This window comes from Macaca thibetana, chromosome 2, assembly GCF_024542745.1.
Source record: "Macaca thibetana thibetana isolate TM-01 chromosome 2, ASM2454274v1, whole genome shotgun sequence".
NCBI lineage: Eukaryota > Metazoa > Chordata > Mammalia > Primates > Cercopithecidae > Macaca > Macaca thibetana.
The window spans coordinates 161,255,382-161,274,536 of NC_065579.1; the positions used below are offsets into that span (position 1 = coordinate 161,255,382).

The 19,155-nt window shown below is 45.4% G+C and overlaps 1 protein-coding gene across 6 annotated transcripts in view; it reads right to left on the reverse strand.

Annotated features, from left to right (window-relative positions):
* The window catches only part of BOC (BOC cell adhesion associated, oncogene regulated), a 76,409-nt gene extending 66,343 nt beyond the window's left edge, over nucleotides 1-10,066 (reverse strand). For 2 of the 6 annotated variants that reach the window (XM_050778821.1, XM_050778815.1), the window contains exons 1-2: nucleotides 9,524-10,066; nucleotides 5,262-5,353 (exon numbers count right to left, since the gene is read on the reverse strand). The gene's annotated coding sequence lies outside the window, so the exon portion shown is untranslated. Of the gene's footprint in view, nucleotides 1-5,119; nucleotides 6,323-8,883; nucleotides 9,412-9,523 lie in introns of those variants that run through there. The other 4 variants (XM_050778820.1, XM_050778816.1, XM_050778819.1 and 1 more) reach the window with 3 other exon arrangements.
* Between the last annotated feature and the right edge of the window lie 9,089 nt (nucleotides 10,067-19,155).

Sequence of the window (19,155 nt, forward strand, 5' to 3'; positions counted from 1 at the left end):
AGTTGGGGAAGAAGTGGAGGGGAAGGCTTGGGGGGTTTATCTACCCGGTGACCAGGACCAATGACTGGCATCAAACGGTGCACCTGAGGCAGGGCCTTGCCCCTCCACGTGCTCCTCTATCTCTCCATCCTCACATTTCTTTCTCTCTGTAAACCTTGAGCCAGTGAGGACTCTATCAGTGGGCTGTCCCACCTGCTTATTCTTCTAGTTGCCCAATCCTTGCAGCAACCCTCCTTCCACTCTGTTCCTCTTTCCTTCCCTAATAATAACAGCCACCTTCTACGGGTTTCTCCCAATGCATTTTATGTGCTTTATGTGAATTATCTTGCCTCTCCTTTGCAATAACCCTAAGAAACTGGTTCTCAGAGTCTATGTAATTTGCCTAGGGTCACATACCTATCGACTGGCAAAGCCAGAATTGAAACCCAGGCTTGTCTGGTTCCAAAGCCTCCCCTCAACCAGGATGCTGCGCAATCTCAAACCTGGAAGTGGCTCCAGAAATATGGCTCCTTCCTGCAACACAGCCATCTTTCCTAGCACTTCACCCTTCTTGTAAAATTCATTCCTGACTTCTGTTCTCTCAGATGGGAACTCCAGAAACTCCACAGATGCCTTCTGTTCTTTCCTCTCTCAAAAAAGAATGTTAACCAGAATTATTTAGCCATGAGTCCTCTTCCTCTCTCAATTCCCCCTGGACCTGAGACCCTTCATTGCCTGGTCCCACAAGGCCGGGAAAGGCAGCTTGTCTGGAGGGATCCAGGAGGATCTCTGACAATATGACCAAAATGCCTCCAATCCAGGCTCCTGCCCTGAGAAATAAAAACAGAACCACAGAAGCAGATGAATCCCTTGTGCCCAGACTCTAACCTCTGGCCAGTTCCCTATTATTTCTTATCTCCTAACTCATCTTGGGTAAGCACAGAGGCCAACGGCCTTGGGCTTCTGAGGTGAGAAGGCACTTCTCACATTTACAGGAACACTTCTCCCATTTCACTGCTTCCTCATAATGTCAGCGTATAAAGACAGGGAAATAAAGTCACACTGAGTTTTCATGACCTCATCTCCATTACCCAAGCAGCTGGTCACAAAATTATATCTTAAACCCAGGGGTCCTGTGTGCCCCCAAACCCAGAACACCTTGGCTTCAGGTTTTCCATGTTTGTTACAGAAAAACAAGGAACAAGGGTAACTAACTACATGTCCTCTGCAACCAAATTGCCATCATTCTCCTAAGCCAGCAGAGAGGTCTGCGTTGCTGTTCTGCAGGTAACTGCCTGTCGAATTCTTTCTGGTGGCTGCTCTATGAGTATTTGCCTGGAAGGTACCATCTTCTGTCTGTTACCTGTCTGTCAAAGCTGCTACTTCCTTCCCCAGGGTGTTTTCTGTACAAGCTGCCACTTCTCCTGACCAGTAAAAAGTATCTACTGGGCCAAATATCTTCTCCCCCTCACCGCACCAAGAGCATGGAGGACCTGCTTGATCAGACTTGCAGAGATCCTAGGAGCAAAAGGATTCATCTGGCAGATGAAGAAGAAGCAGACTCAGGACAGCCAATTCAGAAAACATCCCAGGGGAGGGGGGAAAAATCAAGAGACATATTCTGAGATGAAACCTGAGATGGAGGTCACTTTCACCATTGCCTGCAAAGTTTGCAGCTGTGCCACAAAGCCACTAGCTGCAAAGTCTGACACCAGCTATGCCACAAAGCCATTGGCTGCAAAGTCTGACACTAGCCAAGCCACAAAGCCTGGCTTCTCTTGTGGGGCTGCTGCTGAGCCATTCGAAATCTCCTAGCTGTAGTCCCAGTTTTAAATTTGAGTCTCTTAATGGCAAGTCTCATAAAGACCTTCACCTACCCCATACACTTTGTTAGCTGTAGAAGAAACAGTTTTCCCAAGCTAGAAGAGCTCTGCTTTGGGAGAAAGCTTGCTTCATTTCTTTTTCAAGAAAAACTCGAGTTTTGGACTCAGCAGACCTGCAATGAAATCTTGGCTGTGCCATTTACCAGCTGTGAGACTAAAACAAGTCCCTACAATTATTTAAGCTTCAGCTTCCTTATCTGCGGAATAGGACAATAATGCCCATTTTCACAGCACTGCTGGGGGATTGCAGAGATAATGCTTGTAGTGCTTTAACACAAGGCCTGGCACACAGTAAGTGCTCACTAAATGGCAGTGACATTTTCTGCATCGCTGGAAGGGCAGCGGAGGCAGGCAGCTCTGCCTCTTTGGCACTGAGAAGCTGACCTCAGTTTGTGTTCCAGGTCCACTGTTAATTCCCTAAGCGATGAGGTGAAAGGCTGCATTGGGAGGTTTGCGTCTCCCATGACAAGTGAGAATAATAATTCTTCCCTCACACGATGAAGGGTACCTGCTGCTTGTGTGTGCTACTTCTCTTGGGAGGGAGGCTCGCCACATAAACATAAGGCTTCATTTGTAAAATCCGAAACACAAATTAACCCCATCACAATACCACCTTCAGGCCACCTGTTTAATTCTTTTCACCCACACTGAAGACCTATATGGTGTGTCAGTGACAAAGGGACCGGTTGCCAATGTGAAACCCACCTATAGAAAGCCACCTTGTTGTTCCTCTTTGGGGAGGGAGCTGAGCTCCCCCACCCCCCTTCTCCCATTGTTGAAGACCACCCAGTGAAACTTGCTGGCAAGCTGCCACGGTCCAGACAGGCAAAGCCAGGCCTAACTCCCCAGCTTCCAGCTCTGCAACAGAAGCCTATAGAATGAAAGCACCTGACTGTGGGGCCTTCGCAGATGGCAGACCACCAAAACTCCGAAGGCAGGGTTGCAGGTGATTATTTCAGAGGCCTGTACGTTGGATGATCCATTAGACTGTAACTCTTGCCTGTAATACAGCAAATTCGTATATAACTTGTTCATTACAAAACCACCATTCATAATGACACAGGTAAACAACTGTAAATTTCCACTGTGTGGACTGACTGCATTTTTAAGTCTCTCTCACTTGGGTAGAGCTATGTAAGAAGGAAGAGCTCCCCTAACACCACTGTGAAATGATAGTCATAAGACCGAAAACAGAAAGACAGTCAAGTGGGAAAGATGACTTCTGAAATCTTTAAGAGCAGCCTCTGCTTTCATAGAAAAACTAATAAACCCAGAACTCCCCAATTTTCCTCTCCAATTAACTGTCACCCACACCTAATAAACCTGCTAGGATCGTAATATTAGGTAAGCTCAGACTGGTAAAGGCACTTGGCTGGCAGTAATCTGGAAAAATATTGGCAGAGCCAGGGAAGGCGGGGGAGGGCTCTCTTCCAAAGTCCAGTTCCAACCTAGACTTGGTGGCGGGGGCTCCAAGGCCTCCACAACCAGCCAGTTCCACAGGCCCCGCTTTCCTCACCTGTAGCTCCCATCCTGTGTGCTATTTTCCTCTCAGCAGTCAAGGAGGTTTCTGGGCAACTTTCATGTCCTTAAAATAAATGTCCCCTCACTTGGTACCCTGGGAACGATTTCAGAGCCACAGACGGTAGAACAAATGGCAAATGGAATTGAAAGCTAAAAAGCTGAATTCAGGCATGTATTTCTAGGATTCTCAGCTAAATCTCATGTAGATGAAAATTTTTTAAAATCACACATTTCTCCTTTTCTCCCCAAAAGCTACTCAATAATTGGTTTTAGGAACTTAAGACCCAGATTTCTGAGCTTGCGCAGTTAACGCAGATACCAGGTTTTAACTTTCCAAAAAGTATTAAAAAAAAAAAAACTATTCTGAACATGAAATGTTGGGTCTCCAGCATACTTAGGCCTACTATTCACTGAGGAAAATGAGTTTTAAGGAAGAAAATAATGAACAACACGTACAAGGAAAGATAAAAGGACATTTTGGTACTACTGGTCCCATCTCTGCTTTTAAGACTTTTCCTGAGATTGCAATTCCTCTCTCTCAAGAAGTCCTCTCCCTCTCCATCTCCCATCTCTTTCTCTCTCTCTCTCTCTCTCTCTCCTTTTATTTATTTATATTTTTTTGAGATAAGGTCTCACTCTGTAGCCCAGACTGGAGTGCAGTGGCAACATCTCAGCTCACTGCAACTTTGACCTCCTGGGCTCAAGTGATCCTCCCACCTCAGCCTCCCAAGGAGCTAGGATTACAGGCACATGCCACCACGCCCAGATAACTTTTGTATTTTTTTTTTTTTGGTAGAGACAGAGTTTTGCTATGTTGTCCAGGCTGGTCTGGAACTCCTGGGTTCAAGCAGTCTTCCCACCTTGGCCTCCCAAAGTGTTGGGATTACAGGCATGAGCCACCTCGCCAGGCCAAGAAGTCTTTCTTAATGGACCCATTCCAAGTACTTTAACCCTACAGTTTGCATTGCAGTGCTCTGCAGTTCCCTTTAGGTCAGTAATAGGATTCTGGATGGAGCATGGGCTCTGGTATTAATTCCTGCCAGCCTACGCCTGATGCCAGGCACACAGCAAGCACTCAATAAAAGCTTGTCGAAAGGATGAAGGCGCCAACTTCCACATACTTCATCACCTTCATCTTGTCCAAAACCATCCAAGCTCACTTTGGAGAAGAATAAACATTCCTTTGCTCTACTTTCCACTGCTCAGCTTCCGGTAATTTTTCTTCAACCCTACCCACCCTACCCATATTATGCACTTTCCTGTTGCTAACCAGGAGAACGGGTTGAGACTTTCCTCAACATTTTCTCTGGCAACTGAATTAGGTTAACTGTGTCCTTCTGCTCTGATTTCCTCTCACTGCCCAATAATCCCATCCCAAACATCAAAGGCCTTCTTTGAAGAGAAGGCCAAATTCACTTCAGGAAAAGAGAAATTATTTCCTAACTTTATTTCAGAAGATGGGAAGAAGCACAATCCCGCTGATTTTTGTGAGATAAACATTGCCCAGTACATCAGACCACAAGGCATTTGCTGTGATACCACTGACAGTGACATAAACAGATGGCTTTCCTCACCCAAACCTACGCGGGACTTTTTCACAGCAAGCTTGGACTCCAAATCCCATAGTAAACGGTTTGTATCTAACATGTCTGACAGAGCTTGCCGCAGAACAAGGGGGTTCACATAGTCATCACAGGCTTTGACTGAAAGAGCATATGAACCGAATTAGAACTAACCTGAAGTTTAGTCCAGATTCCACTCAAAGTTGAACTTCCAATACTTGAGGATGAGAAAAACCATCTCCAAGTGGTAACACAAAACATGAACAAATGGCTGACCTCATAGGCCAGAGTTATCGCACTGAGCAGAAAACCTCACCTACTGCTTCTACTTTCGAGCTGCTACCCTCAGACGGTACAAATGTCGACAAGATTTCATGGGTCGTGGGTTCCAGGGAGCTTGTTCTGAAACTGAGGAAAAAGCGAATGATCTCATCTTTTGAACAAAATAAACAGTTCTGAAGTATTTGCTTTTTACAAGGTGCATTGCTATAAACCATAGTAATTCCTTATCAATACATTTTATAAATAGGAAAACAGTAGGAAAGTGATTTTTCTAAAAGCATAGGCCTCCTGAAACATCCAGCTTCCCGGCTCCTTGCTGAAATGAACAACGGATTCAGAACGGTGATTACATTTTACAAAACCGTTACCTTTGTGTTCAGCAGTCCATTTTCATCAACAGTCATCAAATATTTCTTAAGATCACATTATAAGCAGGCCTCATACAAAATTGGTCAGGCTTACATGGAAGGGATTTGGGGTGATAAGACAGAGGCAAGGAAAGAACTCAGCAAAAATCAAGGGTCAGCTACTAGATTGGAGAAGGTGGCTCCTATTGAAGTAATATTATCATGAGGTAGGACAGAGCTACACAGCAGGTTTTAAGAAATTAGGATTTTAAACCTAGATTGTTTTAAAGCTGGGTGGTGACTTGATTATAGCACTGGTGGAGAATGGGTGGGATGGTCATAGGTTGGCACTGGGGGGCCCAGCTACGTGCCAGCAACAATTGTCAAGGGCATCAACAAGTGTGGTGGTGGCAGGAATGAAAAAGATGGTGGAGTAATAAAAGGAAGGGCAGGAAAGAGCAGGCAAACTTGGGGAAGGTATCTAACTGGGTGGCAGTAGAGATGTAGGAATAGATTAGTTCAGTGGTTTGAGTCAGTGTGAATGGAGTTCACAGGCAGAGCTTAGATTCCAACCCCAGTTTCCTAACCCTCCTAAAGGCAGTGCCATTTGAGATGGATCCTCTAAACCTTCTTCCTGCGTTCCACCTCCTCTCTATCCGTTACCAACCCTGAGGGCTCCAATGAAGCAAAACCTTCTCTAGGCAAGCTTTTCATAAACATGGGTTTATAGATTAAAAACAAACACCCTCTCCCATCCCACCCCCAACCCCAAATATTTGAGTCAACCTCATAAATTATGAAAATGTTACATGTTAAGGCTCCATGTGGGAGCACACTTAGGATTTGGGTCTTTCCGACCAACAGCAAAGGAGCTGGCTACATCTGTTCTCTGAGAGTCTATAGTCAAAAATGTAGAGACACTTCAGGGCTGTCTGACAACAGAAGTTTATACTCTTATCACAACTATGTAAAAAGTATGTACACACATGATGAGCAACAGAAGTCCATGGGATTGTGGATAATTTTAAAACCATTCTCTTAATTAGAAGTAGATGCTCGTGCAATAAATAAAAACTGAGGAGGAACCATCCTTTGACTAAGAAAGCTTACTCTCCTGGGACAAGGAAGCTTTCAGCCTGGTGCCTGATGGACTAAAAATGTTTGCTGAATTGAATTATGGACATGACAAGAAGTTACGTATGTTAAGAGTAAATAGATTTTTCTAAATGGAACATACTATTTTCTTTCCTCTCCCTCCCAAATTTCAATTCTTTTCTCCTGTCCCATATATTCCCAGATAGCAAGAGGGCTTAGAGTTTGGAGGAAAGAAAGCAACTTCCAAATATATACTATCTTTCGGTGCCAAGTTAATATTTTCTTATTCAGAGGCCACAAGGTATTAGACAGCAATTATTTTGTGCACCTGAGTTTTCTGTTGTAGTTTGAAAGACACAGAGATAAACCCTAATTCATTAACCACAGCAGCAGCTTTGCCGAAATTTGAACCCAGACCCCCTAGGGCACATGGAACACTGTGACACATCAGGCTTACTTCTTGCCCTCCTTTTTCAAACTGTGGGGGGTCCATGTGAAAGTCAACTGAATTATTTCATGGGTAAAATCTCTTATTCATTCTTAGGGCATGGAAACCATGTTGTTGAAGAGAGCTGGGATCCCAAACACTTGAAAAAGCACTTCAAAGAAAGGAAAATCTCTGGACCCATTTGGAGGGTGGAAAGGAACATGAATCACACTGCTTATCATGAGCTGGCTCACCAATGAACAGCTAAGCAGAGTCCTCTCTGTTTTTTCCCCACACCCTCCCTCTCCAGTTGTAGTCAAAGAACCAGCCATCCCGGCTTCTAGCAACCTCTTTTCCCAAGTAAAGCCAGTGGCCTATGGTGTGGGGGACAATTGCTCCCTAGCGAATGTCTCTTGCAGTGATGCCCTTCTGAAGTATCTCCATTGAGGACAAAAGAGACAGTGTCTGAGGTCTCAATCTTCAGGCTTCATAGGTGTGGAGACACCCTCCAGCCTCCTGATAAGGGCCAAATTCTGAGTGATAAATCTATACAGGGGAGGGCAGTGTCAGCAAAGTGGCCCAATGAGGCAACTCTTTTTTCTTTCATTTTACCTCTTTGCATAAACTCATTTGAAAAACTCATATAGCAGGAAAATAGTAACTCCGCTGCTGTTTCTACCCGGCCTCTGTCCCACTGACCCCAAGGTGCTTCCAGATTACCACGAGAAGCTTCTGGGTCTCAATTACGAGACCATTAAAAAGTACCAATTATAAGACCTCAGAAATGTTTCTGGGAAACCTGTTACACACCTCAAAATGGCTAACCTCTTGCCTCAGATTTACTTTAAGTTCAGAAAACAGGTCACCCAGATGTATGGGCATCCTAGCCCCCACACGCAGCCCAAAAAGACTGTGGTTTAATATTTTCCATGCTGCCCTTGAGAAAACGAAGATTGATTTATTGGCTGTAACCAAAGGGATGAAAAAAAAACCATGAGAGAGCTGGGCTGCCTGTTTAGGCCCCAGTCGTGGAATAAATCAGAAATGTTTGCACACTGAAGAAGCTTTAAAATGACATTCATCCAATGGTCAATGTGTACAGAATTCTGGACAACAAAGAACTAGGTGGCAAATGTGTGCTGGGCACAGTGCATCTGCAGGTGGCACAAGGGCCTGAAACCAAAATATAATCTTCACTCAGTCCACTCAAAGAGGTAACTCCGGGTCAAAAACTTATGCGAACCCATTTGAACTTGCAGAGAAGGGATGCGGGAAGCAGCAGAACACCCCACCACACCCAAAAAGTGCCTGTTTGGGATTGCTGGTGTGTGGTTTCGGTATTCTTAGCTCTACTGCCACATCTCTGGAGGAGCACAACTCTCTTCCAAGCAACTCTGGCACTGCCACCCCCATCCCCAAAACAAAACTCAGCCAAACAAATCCCCAAGCCTCCATTAACTCCTTCAGGTCCACCTGCTTCCCATCGCTCAGCATTCTCCCATCACCTGGAAAAGCAAATTAATACTGAGCATCCTGAAAGTCAAGCAGGCCCTTCCATACTCCTGAAGAAAATTCTTCCTGGGTTCCCTGCCCTCCCCACAGCCCCGTCCCACTGGTTCCAGAGATTCATTTCCCACACCTTCTCACAGTTACATCAACAAAAACTCCAAGATCACAACCCCAGGAGGACGCTGCTGGCGCGAACACACACGCGCGCGCTCAGGCTCACATACACGCACACACGAACTCACACACACCTCTCACCATTGCCCCAGCCCCTCACACACCTCGGGCCACTCGGCTTCAGGCTCGCCCTTCTGCGCCAACAGCTAGGGATGCTTCCCTCAGTCCGCTGAGTCCCTCATTTTAGTGTTTTTCCTTTAGAAGACGCCAGCTATGAGAAACTCTCACCCTCCGAAGAGGCCGAGTGCGTGTTGAGTGACTGCACGCATTTGCCGCCACGCCTCGGGTTCCCCCCCACGGCCTGGCGCATGGGGCCCGGGCGCTGGTGTCAACCTTCGGGGGAAGTTTGAGAGGCTGGCCGGGTCCTTCTTCCACCCGAGAAGCTTCCGGGAACCGCGGGGACGAAACCACCATCGCCCGGCCGCACCGTTGCGGCAGGGAACCAGATGCGGCGCCCCTGGGCCCGGCAACGGCTCGCAGCGGCTGCAGCCCCCGGGACCCCCGCCGCCCGCCTCGCCCCAACTTCTCCGCCCGGCGCCCGGCGCGCCCAGCCTCGGCCGCAGCTCCCAGCCCCGGGAGCCCGGCCGAGCGCTCGGAATCGGCTCCAGCCGCCGGCACGTCCCCCGGCAGTCACTCGCTGGCGCTGCCTCGGCCTGCGGCCGCCTCCTGCCCCCTCCTCTCCCCGAACCAACAATAAACACAACTTTTTATGAAAAGAAAACAAACTTCAGCGACGTGACTCACCTCTGCTGCAGCCCGCGCCTGGGGAGGGCGAGCCGGGGCCCGGGGGCCAGCGTGGTGGGCGCAGAGGGAGCCACACAGCGCCGCGCCGCACGGACACACAACACGCACGGTGACACCGGGGACACACAACACGGGCGAGCGGCCGCGGCTGGAGCAACAAAGGAGCCCCGGACGGAGAAGTTGCCTGCCGTAGAGGGAGGGCGCGTGCGGGCGCGTGTGGCTGTGGCGGGCGTGAGGGTGTGCGCGCCGTGTGTGCGCCTGTGTCTTTTCTGTGTGTGTTTGTGTGTGCGTGTGTGTGTGTGTGTCTGTGCGCGCGCGGCGGCTAACACCGGCGGGCCGGGGCTCAGGGTCCCCGCGGCAGGAAGCGGCGGCCGCGGCGGCGGCGGCAGCAGGACAAGGCAAGGGACGCCGCGCCCAGCGCACCCGGTCCCTCCATATGGAAGAAGCTTTTTGGATGACTGAACTCGCAAACAATTCCTTCTTTTGCTTCTCCTGCCTAGGAGCCTCCCATTACCGCGCGAGGAGGCGGAGGGGGGAGTGGAGGAGGCAGGGAGGAGGGGGAGGAGCAAAATGGAGCAAAGAAAAAGTCTTGGAAAGGAAGCTGGAAAAAAAAAGTCCCCCAAACTCTAGGGCAGTTTTCCCGTTAACACCCACTTTTTGCTGTGCCTCAGACCCGCGCTCTCCTCCAACTTCTTTTTCTTTCTCATACCAAAAGCACCATCTTCTCCTTTTTCCCCGAACCCAGGGGCTCCCCTGAAGCCCCCACTTCCTCTTTAGCTTCACCTCGCACCCTTGCTCTTCCATGTACAATCCTTCCCTCCTTTCTTCCAGTCTCTACCAAGACTTTCCTGACACCCACCTCTCAATGGTCTTCTGCAAGACAAACTGTTGGATAAATCATTAAAAGCAAACTCATCAGAAAATGAGACAGCGGCGGTGGAGAAAATGATAAGGAAACCAGTCTCAGGGAAGCCTTAACGCAGCCTCCCGCGACCCCCTCGGTCGGTTGGGAAGGGTTTGCCGCGTCCTCCATTGACAGCGCCCTGACCTCCATTCATCATCCCAGGATGGAGCAGCGAGGAATGGGGAGGGAGAGCTGGGGCTGGGGCTGGAGGCATGGGCGTGGGGTGCTAGTGGCCACGGAAGAGTTAGTTACCTATGCGTGTGTATGTGTACGCGCACGCGCGCGTGTGTGTTGGTCAGAAAAAAAATTCAGAGCAGTGTTTCTCAAACTTGAGCTGTAGCGGGACTCCCTGGAAGGCTTGCTAAATCCCTTTGCTGGGCCCCACCTCCAGAGTTTCTGATTCAGTAGGTGGACCTTGGAATTTGCATTTCAAATAGGTTCCCAGGTGATGCTGATGCTGCTGGTCAGGGGCCACGTTTTAAAAACTACTTTTCCAGGGCAGTGAGAAGGCAAATGCTGAGTTGGTGGCAAATTGGATTCCCTTCTTATTCTTTAGGAATGAAACACAGGTTGTGAACGGTCATCCATTCCATATCTTCATTGCAGCTGAGAAAACCAAGACCCAGCAGGGCTAAGCCATTTGTTTCAAGTGAACTGGGAGTTTGTGCCAAGGTGGTGAGGAAGCTGTCCTGGAAATAAGACAGGCAGGCTAGTAGTAGGGTGAATGGGGGTGCTGCCTTCCCTGTGTGGCAGGACAGCTGCACTGGGAGTCAGGAAACCACTGCGACTTTAATAAAGTCACTTAACCTTTCTGGGCCTCTGGGGGTTTTGTGTATGTTGTGTGTGTGTGTGTGTGTGTTTGTTTGTTTGTTTGTTTGTTTTGTTTGTTTGTTTGTCTTTTGACAGAGTCTCTGTCGCTCAGGCTGGAGTGTAATGGTGCAATCTCGGTTCACTGCAACGCCTGCCTTCTGAATTCAAGAGATTCTCAAGCGTCAGCCTCCCAAGTAGCTGGGATTACAAGCACCTGCCACCATGCGCGGCTAATTTTCGTATTTTTAGTAGAGACGAGGTTTTGAACACCTAGCCTCAAGTGATCTACCCACCTCAGCCTCCCAAAGTGCTAAAATTACAGGCGTGAGCCACCTCACCCTGCTCTGTTTTGTTTTTTATTGATTTGTTTCTTGTCAGTAAACATACATACTTTACACTGAGTATATGACTCTAATTGAATCTGAACCAAAAGACCTTTACAAAGGAAACATACAAGCAAAAAAGGAAACATTTTATCCCATATTTTGCACTATTTTTTTCTCCTGTATTTAGTCATTCAGGCGGAAGCCAATTTCCTTTTTGATTTATCAAGTACTTTCAGCTCTGTGCCTGGATTCTTAGGCATGTTCCTCTGACAAAATGGATCTGGAGGACAATCCATTTTCAGCAAGAAGGTGAAAAGGACTCTGAACCCCTTCTGTGAATTATCCACCTACATTTTTCTTTTCCTATTTAATCATCCTAATTTTCCTTCCCTTTTAATCTCCAACACTCTCCCCCAACATTCTCAACGACCTATTTTTCTTCCCAGCCAATGACTATATTAGCTTCCACTTTCTTTTGTCCTGCTTCTGAGGCACAATTCGGGACTATAAGGCCTGGGGTCCACCCTGGGTACAGAACTTTTAATTCCCCCAAGGGAATGGGTCAACCAGCTTCCTCTGCAGTGGTAACACTCCTCCCCAGGGCCCCAAGCAGCGTATCCAGCCTTGTTTTTCAAAGATGATTCTAAGTACCACTCAATGAGAATGTGATGCATGAAGGTCTCAGATTCATTCTTCTATATTCCTGTATATTCTATTCATTGCTTGACATCTCAAAGATATCTTCTACCCCTTCTGTCATCTTTCTCCTAGGACTCTCCATTCTCTTACTCTGGTCTTTTGGTCTACACAGCACTAGGCTCTGAGTTAAAGCATCAGAACACAACAGAACACAAAGAATGTAACAGTCCCTACCAACACCATTTAGTGGGGAGAATGACCCACTGTCTTCTTCCTTCATGCATACAGGCTGCTCACCTCTCTCTCCCTCTCTCTCTCTCTTTCTCTCTCTCTAAATCTCTGAATCTGGCTCTGTCACCCAGGCTGGACTGCAGTGGCATGATCTTGGCTCACTGCAACCTCTACCTCCCCGATTCAAGCAATTCTCCCTGCCTCAGCCTCCTGAGTAGCTGGGATTACAGGCGCCCACCACGACGCTTGGCTGCCTGGCTAATTTTTTTCTTGTTCTTTTTTTTTTTAGTAGTAGAGACAGGTTTCACCATGTTGGCCAGGCTGGTCTCGAACTCCTGACCTCAGGGGATCTGCCCGCCTCAGCCTCCCAAAGAAGTGCTGGGGTTACAGGCATGAGCCACTGCACCCGGCCTGCTGCTCACCTTTCTTATAGTTTAGGCAGAATGCAGATCACAGCTTAATAAAGAGGACAATTCTGCTGATGGCATCAAGCACACTGTTGGTACCTCAGATATGTGTATTGTTTTTATTGCTCTTTGTATTAATGTGATTGTGTTTATTACTACTAGTCCTGTAAGAACGACATGTCTCTGAATTTTCTCCCCACTCCATCTTGCCTGGAGGGTATTTCTTGCCTAATTCCCTCCTCCCCTTTCAATTAGTTTCTCTATCCTAACCCACCCCACCCCACTCCAGCATCCCTAGCCATTTCAAAACAGTTAGGTGGAGTCTGGATTTTGTAAGGTGCTTTTTGCTACTGTCCATTCTGTTGATGGTGATTTACCTCTAGCACCTTGCTTTCTTGGAAATTTTATGGGCCTCCACCAAGAAGGAAGCATTTGGTATGGAAGTGATCATCACATTAATTTATCATGCTTGGCTGGGGGAAGGAGTGGGGAGGTAAGTAGGGATTGTAGGTCTATATAAGTCACTATGTTGCTAGGCTGTGCAGAATAAACTGAAAGGAATTCAGTGAGTGACATGGAAAGGCGTGGTTTTCCCTCAGTGTGCTGTAGACACTCTACCTGTACCATATAAACAGGGGTCTCCTTGACTGTGAAAGCTATCTGGAGAGGATCATACTGAGAAAATTATTAAGATGTAGACAAGAAAGAAGGCCTTGATGATTTTTTCCTCTGATTTAATATAAATCTGCTTTCCTGATTATAAAATATGTACACTGAAGAAAATTTAGAAAATACAGAAAAACACATAAAAGAAGAAAATCAACGTAAACTTACTATCCAGGGATAACGTTTTCCTATTTGTTTGTTTGTCTTGAGATGGAATCTCGCTCTGTCACCCAGGTTGGAATGCAGTGGTGCCATCTCAGCTCTGCCTCCCGGGTTCATGCCATTCTCCTGCCTCAGCCTCCTGAGTAGTTGGGACTACAGGCGCCCGCCACCATGCCTGGCTAATTTTTTGTATTTTTAGTAGAGACGGGGTTTTACTGGGTTAGGCAGGATGGTCTCTATCCCCTGACCTCGTGATCCGCCCACCTCGGCCTCCCAAAGTGCTAGGATTACAGGTGTGAGCCACCGCACCGGCCATGGATAATATTGTTATTAACATAGTGGAGTGTTCTTTCTAGCCATTTTTCTTTCTTGTTTTTGTTTCTCATCGATACAAATAAACACGTTATCGACACCGAGTATATGATTCTAATTGAATCAGAATTGGAAGACATTTAAAGGGAAACATAATTGGGGTGTGTTTATTCAATATTTTATACAATTTTTAATGCATCTGGTAATTCAGGCAGGAGCCAGCTTCTTCATTGATTTATCTGGTACTTTCATATTTTACAAATTTGGGTTCATTGTACATACAGGTTGTTACCATGCCTTTAAATTTAACATTTTAATGATTATTTTCCGCATATCATGTAATCTTCAAAATTTGACCTAACTGCTGTGTACTATTCCATCAAAGAGAGAGATTGATATTTATTCAACCATTCTTCTGTTATTACATATTTAGATTGTTTCCATTTTTATTATCATCCTGTATTGCAGTTGACTAAACATCTAGCTATAAATCTTTTTTGTTCTGATTATTTCCTAAGGGTAAATTCATGTAAGTAGGAGTTTGGGATCAATGGATAGGATATAACATTTTAAATGCTTTTAGTTGGTATTACAAAATTGTCCTCTAGTGGTTCCAATGTACATTTCCATCTCTCAGATTATTTTAATTAAAAGCAACAATGAGATCATCAAACACAAGGTCCCAAGTAAAGACTTGAATGAATTATCTAATTTGAATGATTACACTGAACAATAAAGAAAACAACTGCCAAATATTGACTTTAGTGGAAACAACACTTCAATGGGAAGAGTTGGACACTAATTGCTTACCCTATGAACTGGATCGTATTTATGATTTTATTTAACCTTTTCAACAAGCCTCTGAGAAATAAGCTAATGTTTATTGAGCACCTTCCTCTCCCAGTCTCTCTCCTGGATTCTATATGTACCTTCCATCTTGAATCCCCATAACGACCTTGTGCTATATAGGTTCAATTATCTCCATTTTATAGATAAGGAAAATTAAGTAGCATGCCTGAGATCCCCAACAACTAAATGGTGATAAGAATCCCAAACCCAAGATTTTTCCAGTGCAACACACTACTCCACAATTATTTCATGAATTGCAGGCTACTTCTTGGAGTTAAAAAACCATTTAGAAAACGCCAGAATTTTGTCTAACCATTAAGAAATATTTTACGGGCTTTCCAAAGAGTGTTTTTCTTTTTTTGAAGGAGACATTCAAGTACATTCCAAGAACTAAGGTAACTTACTAATTGTAACTAATGTAAGAGTCTAAGGATATTATATACAGGAAGAGAATGGAGTTCTGATGTATGGGTTAAGATTAAAAATGAGATACTGGCCAGGCGCGGTGGCTCAAGCCTGTAACCCCAGGACTTAGGGAGGGTGAGGTGGGCAGATCACGAGGTCAGGAGTTTGAAACCAGCCTGACCAACATGATGAAACCCGTCTCCACTAAAAATACAAAAATTAGCCAGGCGTGGTTGTGCGCACCTATAATCCCAGCTACTCAGGAGGCTGAGGCAGAAGAGTCGCTTGAACCCGGGAGGTGGAGGTTGCAGTGAGCTGAGATCGTGCCACTGCACTCCAGCTTGGGCACAGAGCAAGACTCCATCTCAAAAACAAAACAAAACAAAAAAACGAGGTACCAAAATTCACAGTTTTAACAATAATTAGTAAATTGGCTTCTGTACACGTAACTATTCTCAAAGCTTATATTTGGATAAAGACATTTTATCTTGATAAATGACACTGGAAATGAGATATTCATGAACTCAACTTTCTGCTTTAAAATTCAAGCTCTGGAGTGTATAAAGTGCCTATTTATTAAGGCACTATCTCAATACAATTTCAAAATGCATAACATAATCCATTAATTTATAATTAGGAAAATTAGCCCTCATTTGTTCTTGACTGGGCCATTAACTAGTTATCTGAGTTGGCTTACCTTTCTATGCTGGGTATTGCAAGGACTGCTGGAGAAGAAATGTGCCCAGTTGCTCTAAAATATTTGTTGACTGAAGGAAGAATGATGAATGAAGGTATAAGATTGACCTATGCAACAATTAGTAGAAACAATGCAAGACAGCATATAATTAAACCCTAAATTGCATGGTTCAGGCAGAATTACAGGTGAGCCTGGTATGATGCCATCTATTCCTTATACAAGTTGAACCGGCTGGGACTGACTTCTCTAGCCGCGGGCTGTCAATTCAGGCATTCCTACTGGCCATATGTTCTGTTGACTTTTAGGAATTAATCACCAGATCCCCACAAGGCTCTCTATGGACAAGTGTACCCTAGGGGGGAGAATGATATTTTATTTCTTTCTTTAGAGACAGGGTCTCACTCTGTCACCCAGGCTGGAGTGCAGTGGTGTGATCTTGGCTCACTGCAACCTCTGCCTCAGCCACCTGAGTAGGTGGTAGCTGGGATTAAAGGCGCACACCACCATGCCCAGTTGATTTTTTTTTTTTTTAGACAGAGTCTTGCTCTGTTGCCCAGACTGGAGTGCAGTGGCGTGATCTCGGCTCACTGCAAGCTCTGCCTCCCAGGTTCACGCCATCCTCCAGCCTCAGCCTCCTGAGTAGCTGGGACTACAGGTGCCCACCACCAGGCTGGCTAATTTTTTGTATTTTTAGTAGAGACGGTGTTTCTCCAAGTTGGCCAGGCTGGTCTCGAACTCCTGGGCTCAACTAGTCCACCTGCCTCGTTCTCCGAAAGTGCTGGGACTATAGGTGTAAGCCACTGTGCCTGGCCGAGAATGAGATTTTTTAAAAAAAGAATATTGTGGAATGAAGACAAACCTGGGTTTGAATCCAGTCAAATAAGCTGCATGAGCTTAGACAAATGAATTACATCTCTAAACCCTAGTTTCTGTGAATATTGGAAATAATATACATGTATTATTTCTCTCTGTCTCTCTGTCTCTCTCTCTCTACATATATATTATATGTTATATAATAACATATATTATATGTCTACATATATATAATATGTATCTACATATATATAATATGTATCTACATATATATTTTATATATATATAAAACCCTTGGTAGGCACTCAATGAACGGGAGGTATAATAGTAAAAGTTTGAGTGAGAGGTGAAGCTGGGATAGAGAAATGGAAAATAGAGTAGTCCGAGGCCACTTCTGTGTGCTTGATTTTGCGCAGTCCTGAAGCCCTAGACAAATAGAATCTGTTGACATTGAATTCCACGTGAGACTACTTTTCCAAGATACCAGATTCTTTAAAGTAAGCACAGCCCCCTTTTGTCTTCCATGAAACCCCCACCTTCCTCATCTCCCACTGTCTGCTCTTCCCCCACCCCTTCACTTGTTAGGCTGAGAAAGTTGGATTCTGGAGCTGCCCAGACTCCAGCTGTTTGATATTGTGCAGTGATGGCAGCAAAGAGGGCAGGGGCGCGAGATTCCAGATGAAAGCAAAAACTCAAAGAGAAATGGACTCAGAGCTTTGATACCAAACTCAGTGGGTAACAGCCTCAGTTAAATTTGTTCAGTCAGCCATTTAAGAGGGAAGAAGTGTCTTACACATCTTGTAAGAGTTTTTAGGAACGAGATGCTTCGACGGAGGGGAATCCATGTTCTGGGGACTGCGCCGGGCAGAATCTAATGCCAAAGCTGGCACTGCAAGCTTTGAGGCAGGTATTATGCTGTCTTGTTTTGTTCTACATGTGTTATTTTCTTTCTCCTTCATAAGGAGATTCTTTGAGATTCTTTGAGACTTTTGGTCACAGCATCAGGAAACTTAACTATGCCTGACCCTACTCCACCTTACCCCACTTCTTCAAGTCCTCCACTGACAAGCAGAATTTAACAGGGAGGCCCAAGGTGCTCTGCAGTCCTGGTCATGGAGGGAAGGTTGACCGGCCTCCCTGGACAGTGGTTGGAAGGTCTCTGTAGACCTGCAGGCAGAGCCATAAGGAAGGGAGAGGAATTGACAAGAATATAGATTCTGGGGCTGGTGGTGTTGTAGGAGCCTCCCTGCCACCTCTCCCATTGAGAATCAGAAACCAGTTGTATATTCTTTGGCTTTTATTTGTTGAATTCATAAACTAGAAAATGGAATTGTTAGAGGCTTGGTGGTCCCGATGCCTTGCATATGAAACTGTGACTGAGATAAGGGAGGACTAAGAAAGTTAATCTCACAGTTCACTGATTCCTAATTATTTAAAAAACGATATCTATAGGCCTTGTCCTTGTTTATCCAGGAGAGTTGAAGATGGGATCATTCATGTCCTTGCCTTTCTTTGATGGCTCCCCACTTCCTTTGATATAAGGCACAAGTGCTCCCTGCTCTGTGGTCTGGTCCAGCTCAACTCTCCAGGCTGGCTCCTCAGGGCCCCACCAAACTGTATTTTGTGCTCCAGCATCTCCTTGCCCTACCTCAAAGGACCACAATTTATCGTGCTTTCCAACTGCCCACTTTATTTCCTTCTGACTTAAACATTTTATCCTCTTTTCTACTCATCAAACTCCTTCTTACCCTTTAAGACTTTTCTCTAACGTCACCTCTTCTAGGAAGACTTACTCAAACCTTCCCTTCCCAACTCTGATTGCCCTCCAATGAAACCCTTTTTTGCCTTTGGCATCTACCATGAGCATTGTAGTTATAATTGTGGATCTATCTGTCTTCTTGCTGGAATATCCTCAAGTGTACAAAGGCAATCTGTTCCATCTTTGTATCTTCATGTTTGGCATGATACCTGGCACATGGTGGATGCCCAATATATACATATATCAAGTGGATGAAGAATTAACAAAATCAAGTATCCCTATCATAGCAGTTGAAGCCTAATGGATCTACATGATCTGAAATGTTGAAAGAATACCAGTAACTGATACTGGGCCTGAGGTGGAATCACAGTTTTAAAACTAAATACCAGGCCTTTGCCTAAAGCAGGTGAAACCTGGTTTGTCTTAGCTATAAAGCTGTATGTGTACAATATTTTGCATTTAGATGCTAATGGTATGTTTGAAATGACAGCGTATGACTGACTTTGTTTTTTAGTTTTTATTTGAGATAATTATAGAGTCACATGGGTCATAAGAAACAATACAGAGGGATTCTGTATGCCTTTCATCCAGTTCCCCTGACTATAGCACAATAGCTAACCTAACTATGTACAATATCTTAAACAAATGACAT